This window comes from Cucurbita pepo, chromosome 1, assembly GCF_057944985.1.
Source record: "Cucurbita pepo subsp. pepo isolate OVF chromosome 1, ASM5794498v1, whole genome shotgun sequence".
Lineage (NCBI taxonomy): Eukaryota > Viridiplantae > Streptophyta > Magnoliopsida > Cucurbitales > Cucurbitaceae > Cucurbita > Cucurbita pepo.
Genome location: NC_141798.1, coordinates 12664302 through 12675038, shown reverse-complemented (window position 1 = coordinate 12675038; position 10737 = coordinate 12664302). Strand labels below are relative to the sequence as shown.

The following is a 10737-nucleotide window of genomic DNA, read 5'->3' as shown; positions in this document are numbered from 1 at the left end:
AGATTCCCATTGTGCTGGGACGAAGTAGGAGAACGAGAACTAGTAGGACCTGAGCTGGTCCGAATCACCAACGAGGCAATATAGAAAATTAGAGTAAGGATGCGCACCGCACAGAGTAGGCAAAAGAGCTACGCTGACGTTAGGTGTAGGAATTTAGAGTTCGAAGAGGGAGACCCAGTGTTCCTAACAGTAGCTCCTATGAAAGGCATTCTAAGATTTGGACGAAAGGGGAAGCTAAGCCCCCGATTTATCAGACCGTTCGAAATTTTAGAAAGAGTAGGTTCGGTAGCTTACAAACTAGCTTTACCACCTTCACTCTCAAGCGTACACGATGTATTTCATGGGTCCATGTTAAGGAAATATATTTCAAACCCTACGCACGTAATAGGCTACAAACCTCTCGAAATCGAGGAAGATTTAAGTTATCAGGAGAAATCGATTAAAATCCTATCCCGAGAAGTGAAAGCCTTACGTAATAGAAACATAGGTGTCGTTAAGGTATTGTGGCGTAATCACCAAATCAAGGAAGGTACGTGGGAACGAGAGGAGGAAATAAAGGAAAAATATCCCGAGTTGATCCAGAAGTTCGAGACTTTGGAGGACGAAAGTTCTTTTTAGGGGTAGGTAATGTAACGAATAAAAAAAAATGGAGTCGTTGGCAGAACCAAAAACTCCGGCGAACACCGGAGTTTTCAGTCGCACACGACCCAGAAAGGGCGGCCGAAGGCGGGGATGCCACGGAAACTCGATCCCAACCTTCAGCCACCCCAGAACACCTGCAAAGAAGGAAAAAAAAAATTAAAGAAAACGAAGAGGACAGAGAAAATCCGACGAAACTCCGGCGAGGCCAAACCCTACAAAATTGACGCCAAAACCTCCATTTTACGCAACAAAAGTAATCCCAAAGCCTTTTACACACATCAGGGGTAGATTTAGACGAGTCCTATACGTTGAACATCGTTGGCAAGGGAGATGGAACGTCACATTTTCGAACCCTTCCAGATCCGGGAGTGTGAGACCTTTACGAACCAAACTAATACCAAAAATGGAGTTAGGGGGAGGAAGAGACTCGGGAACGGAGGAAAAAGGAGGGAAGAAGGACGTCGGAACAACGTTAAAGAGGAGAGAGAAAGGTTGCTGGAAAAACATGTAGGCAACCAGATGAAGAAAATGAAGTCCGACCCGAGGGCCGGATCCCGCGACTCGAACCGAACCCAACCACTGTAGGTAAGCCCAACACCCGATGACTCCCGCGGCCCAGTCGCTTCAGCCAAAAACCTGTAAGCCCAATTACGACCTAATCCGTCAGCCACGACCCAAGACCCACTGTAACGATCCGAAATTTTCTACTTAATTTAAGGTCGTACTGTATACGTACCAAAAACATTGAATGCGGAAGACTTCATTAAAATTCCAGAAAACATAACCTTTATCTTAAAACACAGTCATGGACTTACGTGTTTCGAAAACATCTTTAAAACGACACAACAAAAGACTAAATAACATGAATAAGAGTTTAAGTTCATATTCTAGCCTAAGTCTAAGAAAATAAATACCGCTATCGTATGCATGTGTCATGGTCTCGAGTTGCGATGCTGTCGTCAGCCGTATAGGAATGCCTTGCCTTAACCTGAAAAATGTAGTAGCACATGACTTGAGTATTTAAAGAAATACTTAGTAAGTGACCCCACTATTGAGGTTAAATGCAACCATCACATGCAATGAGATGATGAGACCTATCTTTCATTTCGTTTTCCCTACGGTTCTGTCCTAACGGGTAATTTTGGACGTGTACCATATACTCTACACACAGCCCATACGTGCGAGTATGGGCTCACCAGCTAGTTCGCACACCGTTGGGTCACTTTCCTTATCCAGTGGGCATACTTTAGGAGCCCTTTATGCCGGAACCCGTTAGAACTAGTAACCGTCACGCCAGCGCTATGCAAAGCATAAGATCATTGTCCTGCCATTGGATGTACGCATCCGTACCCTCGTGATGGGTTAGGGGTATCCCCCCAAATGCATGAGCACACATAATGCATGAGGTCCCAAAACTTTTCCTTTTTCATTATCCTTTAATACAACCCCGCTAGCATTATGTACATATCATATCATTTTTCATATCGTTTCAGATATCATTCATCATTTATATCATATTGTTTCTCATTCTTCAGTTCTCAAATCATACATAATTCTAACGGGGTTATATTTCATGCCATTTTCCGTAATTTCATGTCATTCATATCATGCTGTATACACACAATTTAAGAGATCTAACATAACGTTCTATGCTTTTAACATAACATTTCATCATATACACATCATACCATGACATATTGCATCACAATGTATCTTATCATAAACAAGTCATAACGTAAACACTTCGTAATCATATCGTTCTCTAACTTATCATAGCCTTAACGTTCTTATACCTATCACAGACATATCATGACGTGAACGTACTTTACTCATATCATCACAAGAACTTAACCTAATGCTATCGTTCTATCAATCCTAACGCTATCGTTCTATCAATCTATCACAAACCTATCCCTTTCTACCAGTAACCTAACCGTATTCTTCCATCAATGTCTCTTATCCATATCACTCCGGTATGTAACCTAACCTTAACGTTTCATGAACGTATTTTATTCCTATCGTTACATTTCGTTTTGTGCATCATTCTTGTATCCTATCTCAAACATATCCTTGAACACATCGTACCGTAATTATTATCATACAATTCACATATTATAACATATACATAACATATAGGAAGCATATCGATCCATAGACAATTCACACATATCAATATATATGACACGTGCAGAACCACAGGCCACGTGTCAACATCAAATATAACCATGCCGATAGTAAGGTCACTTACCTGGCTAGCTTAAGTCGTTGTCACGAATATATTTTTAATGAAAGTTTGATTCTGTCCTTTGAAAACTGAGTCAACCTATATGAGCCCATGACATTAGTTTTAGGTTTGAACTCTACAACATTATTTCTCTAATTTACATTGGTCCATTGTTAAAAGTCTTGAAATGTTATATATCTATAATTATATTTTTATTAAAAATCTTATTTTTCATGGTTACTTTGTATAAGAGAGTAGATACAGCTATTTCAAGTTATTCTGGGTTTAGGGTTTTACTACTCTATATTTATCCTTTGCCTTTTAATTCTGTTCTCATCTATTTCAAATTCAAATTTCTAGTGGATCTCTATTTCCAAATCTTTCCTTATCTTAGTGTTTCCTATCCATAAGTTTTCTTGACCATTCTATCTTTAACCTATTCATTTGGCTACTGATAAAAAAATTAATATAATATTACTACTCTGAAATGATTTACTAGAATCCTATAAATGATGGACATTTAGTTTCTAACTCAAAGGTAGACCATTGTAATAATTGAATGAAGATCTTACTCTAATTGGTTGTGATTTCTAAGAAAAATAGGATAAAGAAAATAAAGATTTAATATATACATCAGATCTATCTTCAAGTAAATCTCGCCTCAAGCAAATCTGACCATTATTGTTTTTTTTTTTTGTTGTAAGAATGGGTTGAGGAGAGATAATTGTGGGAAGGGATGAGAGGTTAGTGGAGAGAGGTGGGGAAATGTTTTTTTTTTTTTTTTTTTTTTTTTTTTTTTAATAAATATTTTTATTAGTTATATATTTTATTATTATTATTATTATTAGTTTATTTTATTTTTCCGGATTGTTACATAGGGTTTAACATAGCAAACATGGCATAGAAACTTACAACTGCAACAAATGACCACATTTTGTTGATAGCTTGTTAAGCCATTTCACCTAAAATGCTAAACAAAAACATAATTGAAGTACAAAATTTTGTATCGATAAGTCACTATGAGTTAAATATGAGAGCACATAAGAAACCAAGTTTTAAGTATATTGCTCAAAGATAAATAAACAACAAAAACAACTCGTGTTCGATCTACACAAAGCTGATCCTGCACAATTATTTAAAGTACCCCAAAGTATACCAAGTAATAAGAAAGAAAGCATGTACCTTTACATTCCCAATTCTTCACTTCCTTTTGCATGCAACTAGTTGAAACCTTGACCAGAATTTCTTTTTCTTTCTCGACCCTTTAAGCGGATAGGATGGTACTGCGTAATTCTCGTTTGGGAGGCAGCTTTCTCAGAATGAAGAGGACTAGAGAAGAAGGTAAAATCTCAACCAACTGTAGACATGGAAGCACAAGTAAGAACTCGTACCTTTGAAAGAAAATGACATTCCACATTTTTTCGAGCAAAAAGAAGTAGAAAATACTAAGGAAAATATATTCCATTCGAAGAATAACTCACATCATCCATCTAGGGGAAGATTATAATTTTAAAGGCCCGATCAGCATAAACATGACAATGAGACTGAACTAAATTCATCATCATCATAGAACACCAATACGCAAACTGAATGAATTCATCATCATAGAACACTAATACTCAGTTGCAGGAAACTCATCATATTGATTAGAATACCCCAATTGACTAAAAGATTCCAGTAAAACAAACAACCACAAGCGAAATATCATAGGTAAAACTGAATTTACAAGGTAGTATATAAAATTTAGAACAGGATGATCCAAAACATCGAGGTCTATAGCTTGATCAAAAGCATTAAGATCAAAAGCATTAAAGCATATCTACCACGCAAGAAAATTAAACCAAGATTAAAATGAATTGAGTATCAACATAAAGCAATTGAAAGACAAAACATGTTGTTCATTTCACCGTATTAAATAATGCACAAGTAATAGCTACAAGGATAAGCCTATATGTAACTTTATTACGCTATTCTCAATTCTTGAGGACGGCGTCAGGCTTTCATTGGGGATTGGTTAAGGACCCAAACGAAAATGAATTTGAAGTACCTTGTTATCGTAAATTGTCATAAGTTATGATTTGATTTGGTTATTTGGATTAGATTTAGTCATATCGGAATTTGATATCGGGATCTAGGAATGTTTTGTGTGTCACATTGTATTTCTGTATTTCTTGAGTGACATATTGGTGAGAGTCTATATAGTGTGATAGTGAGGTATTCACTTGGAAGGCTTGGTTTTAGGAGTGATTGGTTGTTACCCGTGGATGTAGGAACTTCTTCTCTCCGAACCATGCAAATATCTTGGTGTCTCTTTGTGTAATTCCGTTCATTGGTGTTGTGAGTACATTTGTTCCGCTTTTGGCACACAACAAGTGGTATTAGAGATAATTAAGATCCGCCAGAAATGTTGCCATTGAAGATCTCAATGGTATCGCCGTGGGCCACACCATGCCAACGGAAGGAGCGGTCTTCGTCCATAACGTCGCGGTCATAAATGAAAAAGAAACCCTCTGATGGCAGATGAAAATGCAATCTCTGCTGTAGCTTTTGCAGCTCTTTCTTCAATTTTCTCACGTTATCTGTTGGGCTCACTTCCATTGGTATCTTTGAGTTCCCAAATTTCGGTTGCACCATTACTTTCAACTTGTTCTTCGACGACCCACTTGTTGCCACCATCACAGCCGCCGTCGTCGTCGACGGCGGCGTTGTCATCCCGGCGCAGTGGTCAAAACTGTAGGCAACGACAGCAAACAAACCTCAACCTCAGAATTCTCCGACATCTCATTGTCACGCAAGGAACGTTGATCCTGTAAGTCGGCAGGGGAGGCGTTGGGTTGGAGCATGATCCCGTTGATGGGGCCCACAGAGTTGATTTCGTGGATCCTCTGTTTGAGGCGCCCGATTGAATGGTTCGGGTCGATTTGGGGTTGCGATTGGGATTGGGAATTGTTTTGGGATTCGGAAGCTACGAGGAGTTGAATGCGAGAGTGCTGGAGGATTTCGTAGAATTTGACGTCGCGGTCGTCTTAGAGGACGTGGCCATTGAAGATTAGGGTTTGTTTGGGGATTGGGATATGGTGGAGTTGTCTATATGGGCAATGATAGTACTTGCAAGATGATTAGAATCGGCTCAATACAAATCAAGATGTTTGACGGGGTTATACAAAAACTCAATGATGTGAGGTATGTCCTTGACTTGAAGAAAAAATTGAACCTTGGCGCTTTGGATGCGAGTGGTTATCGTATAATTTTGGAAGGAAGTACCTCGTGGAGCTTTGGTGGCAATTAAAGGAACTAGAAGAGGTAGCATATACTACCTCAACGGAACCACAATAATTGGGCATGCTGCTGTGGGAAGTTCGAAAGAACAAGACATATCGAAATTATGACACATGAGACTTGGGCATGCTGGTGAGAGGCGCTTCAGACATTGGTGAACCGAGGAGTCCTTAAGGGTGTCACAACTGTTCACTTGGTGAATCGTTTGCCTGTTTCTGGAAATGGTGGGAAAACTCCGCTTGAGACTCAAAGCTGGATCCTAGAGCAAAAAAAGCCAAGTTTATGGGCTTTAGTAAAGGCGTGAAGGGAGCAAAAATAGCCAAGTTTATGGGCTAAACAAAGGCATGAAGGGCTATAGGTTATGGTGTCCAGAAACAAGGGGAGAATGTGGTGTTTTCTCCTGATATGGTTGCTCATATTGTGCTCCTACTGAAAAACATATTGATCAGGTAGATAATAACTTTGATGTCTTAGAACAGGAGGAGCAAAGCCTTGTAAATGAAAGAGTGGAGGAACCTAAGTCCATCGCCAGGAATAGACCACGAAGGAAAATTCGAAAACCTGCAAGATTTGATGATACGATAGCATATGCTTTCCCTTTGATTGATGGAGTTCCCAACAACTACAAAGATGCTATCCAGAGCCCGGATAGATTGCACTGGCAAGAGGGTATGAATCAAGAGATTGCATCATTGGAGATAAATCAAACTTGGGATTTGGTACAACTTTCAAAAGAAGCTATTTGGATGCATGGTTTGATCAATGACTTGGGTATTTTGCAGGAACATATAGATGTGTTTTGTGATAGCCAGAGTGATATTTGTTTGTAAAAAAATCAAGTCCATCATGCTCATACTAAACATATTGATGTCCGTTTTCACTTTATTCGAGAAATTATTAGTGAAGGGGACATTCGTTTATTAAAATTGGAACTGCTGATAACCCTGCTGATATGTTGACAAAGGTGATCGCTCGTGAAAAGTTCTGGCATTGTTTGGATTTCATCAACGTTGGAAGAAAGGAGTAGTGTGTTGACGTGGTAGCAACCAACTCAGTTATCAACTTGGAGATCTTATGACAATGTGGAGATTGTTGTAAATTGTCATAAGTTTTGATTTGATTTGGTTATTTGGATCCGATTTGATTTGGTTATTTGGATTAGATTTGATTTGGTTATTTGGATCAAATTTGATTTGGTTATTTAGATTAGATCTGATTTAGTTATTTGAATTAGATTTAGTCATACCAGATTTAGTCATCTCGAAATTTGATATCAGGATTTGGGAATGTTTTGTGTGTCATATTGTATTTCTTGAGTGACATATTGGTGAGAGTCTAGTGTGACAGTGAGGTATTCACTTGGAAGGCTTGGTTTTATTAGTGATTGGTTGCTACCCGTGGATGTAGGGGAACTTCTTCTCTCCGAACCATGTAAATATCTTGGTGTCTCTTTGTGTAATTCCGTTCATTGGTGTTGTGAGTACATTTGTTCCGTTTTCGGCGCACAACAAGGACTACAATCAATGAACAAAACTACACAAAGAGACACCAAAATATTTACGTGGTTCAGAGAGAAGAAGTTCTCCTACAACCACGGGTAGCAACCAATCACTAATAAACAAAGTGTTACAAGTGAATACCTCACTATCACACTACAAAGACTCTCACCAATATGTCACTTAACAAATACAATGTGACACACAAAACTCTCCCAAATCTCGATATATAACTAAATCTGGTATGACTAAATCTAATTCAAATAAACAAATCAAATCTAATCCAAATAACCAATCAAATCTAATCCAAATAACCAAATCAAATCAAAATCTTATGACAATTTACAACAATCTCCACTTTGTCATAAGATCTCCAAGTTAATAAATGAGTTGGTTGCTACCACATCAACGCACTACTCCTTTCTTTCAACGTTGATGAAATCCAAACAATGCCAGAATTCTTCACGAGCGATCACCTTTGTCAACATATCAGCAGTTCCAATTTCTAATAAACGAATGTCCCCTTCACTAATAATTTCTCGAATAAAGTGAAAACGGACATCAATATGTTTAGTACGAGCATGATGGACTTGATTTTTTGACAAACAAATAGCACTCTGGCTATCACAAAACACATCTATATGTTCCAGCAAAATACCCAAGTCATTGATCAAACCATGCATCCAAATAGCTTCTTTAAAAGCTTCCGTTACTGCCATATACTCTGCTTCGGTGGTAGACAGTGCAACAGTAGACTGCAATGTTGAATGCCAACAAATAGGTCCATCAGCCATAGTAAATAAATAACTCGTAGTAGATCGTCGCTTATCCAAATCACCAGCATAATCAAAATCCACATAACCAACTACAAGGTTGTCAAGATTAAACATTTCTTGTTTTTGAAACTTAATACCAACATCAATCGTACCAAGAATTTACCTAAGAATCCATTTGACAGCCAACATCAGTAGTACCAAGAATGTACCTAAGAATCCATTTGACAGCCTGTCAATGCTCTTTACCAGGATTATGCATATAACGACTCACCATGCTTACTGCGTGTGAAAGATCAGGTCGAGTACATACTATAGCATACATCAAAGCACCAATAGCATTTGTATAAAGAATATTCTCCATATACCTTTTGTCATCGTCAGAACTTGGACGCATGAAGCACTAAGCTTGAAATGAGGAGCAAGTGGAGTACCAATGGGTTTGATTGAATTATTCAAACTAAATCTTGTCAATACCTTGCGTAGATATTGAGACTGAGTCAACCAGACTGTACCTTTTTTTCGATCTCGCTCTATCTCAATTCCAAGTATTTTCTTTACATTGCCAAAGTCTTTCATTTCAAATGTTTTAGAAAGCTGATCTTTGAGCTTATCAATCTCCACTTGTCTTTTTGAAGCAATTAACATATCATCAACATAGATAAAGGATCCATCATCAAGACACCGATAATACACACAATGATCAAATTGACTATGAGTATACATATGCTCTACCATGAAATGATCAAACTTTTTATACCCTTGGCGAGGAGATTGCTTCAGCCCATACAAAGATTTCTTCAATCTGCATACCAAATGTTGTTGTCCAACTACTCGAAAACCAATCGGTTGCGCCATATATATTTCTTCTTCCAAATCCTCATGCAAAAAGGCGGTTTTTACATCGAGTTGTACAAGCTCAAGATCAAATTGAGCAACCAAAGCCAACAAAATTCGAATGGAAGAATGTTTTACCACAGGTGAGAAAATTTTATTGTAATCAATATCTTCTTTTTGTGCATAGCCTTTAGCCACAAGTTGAGCCATATAACGTATACCAGAAGAATCTTCTTGTTTTGCAAAAACCCATTTATAACCAATTTCCTTCTTACCGTTTGGAAGTTGTACCAAATCCCAAGTTTGATTTATCTACAATGATGCTATCTCCTGATTCATAGCCTTTTGTTAGTGCAATCTATCCGGGCTCTGGATAGCATCTTTGTAGTTATTGGGAACTCCATCAATCAAAGGGAAAGCATATGCTATCATATCATCAAACCTTGCACGTTTTGAATTTCTCTTCGTGGTCTATTCCTGACGATGGACTCAGGTTCCTCCATTCTTTCATTTACAAGGCATTGCTCCTCCTGTTCTAAGATATCAGAGTTATTATCTACCTGATAATAGGTTCTTCAGTAGGAGCAACCATATCAGGAGAGAACACCACCTTCTCCACTTGCTTCAATGCCTCGTCATTATTTTCAATTTCCTGCAAAAACATTCCAGACTCATCGAATGTCACATCTCGACTATTAACAATCTTACTTGTTTCTGGACACCATAACCTATAGTCCTTCACGCCTTTGCTAAAACCCATAAACTTGACTTTTCTTGCTCTAGGATCCAGCTTTGAGTCTGTCACATGATAATAAGCAGGACACCCAAACGCATGCAATTTATCATAATCACTAACAGGAGTACCTGACCATACCTCAAGCGGAGTTTTCCCACCATTTCCAGAAACAGGTAAACGATTCACCAAGTGAACTGCATAACTGAGAGCCTAAGCCCAAAATGCCTTACTCAATCCTGCTTAAGACAAAATGCATCGAACCTTCTCTATTAATGTCTGGTTCATTCTCTCAGCAACTCCATTTTGTTGTGGCTTACCAGGAACAGTGAAGTGTCGAACGATCCCTTCATCTCGGCATACTTTAAGAAATGGATCATAAGTATATTCTCCACAGTTGTCTGATCTCAACTTTTTGATTTTCCTGTCTGTCTGACTCTCTACCATTTTCTTCCACTCTAGGAAGATTTGGAGAACCTGGTTTCTATGCCTCATGGGATACATCCGAACTCTCATCGAGTAGTTATCAATAAAGGTGACAAACCACCTCTTTCCTCCCAATGAGACATTCTTCGTGGGGCGCCATACATCAGTGCAAACATAATCCAAAATGCCCTTTGTTTGATGTATAGTTGTACAAAACTTTCACATTTTTTGTTTACCAAATATACAATGTTCATAGAAATCAATTTTACCAGTTGAGGTACCCTTAAGGACTCCTTGGTTCATCAATGTCTAAAGCGCCTTCTCACC

The 10737-nt window shown here is 38.3% G+C and overlaps 1 pseudogene; it reads right to left on the bottom strand.

Annotated features, from left to right (window-relative positions):
- Positions 1-5254: 5254 nt before the first annotated feature.
- LOC111784335 (ubiquitin domain-containing protein 7SL RNA1-like) lies at positions 5255-9461 on the bottom strand (annotated as a pseudogene).
- Positions 9462-10737: the final 1276 nt, after the last annotated feature.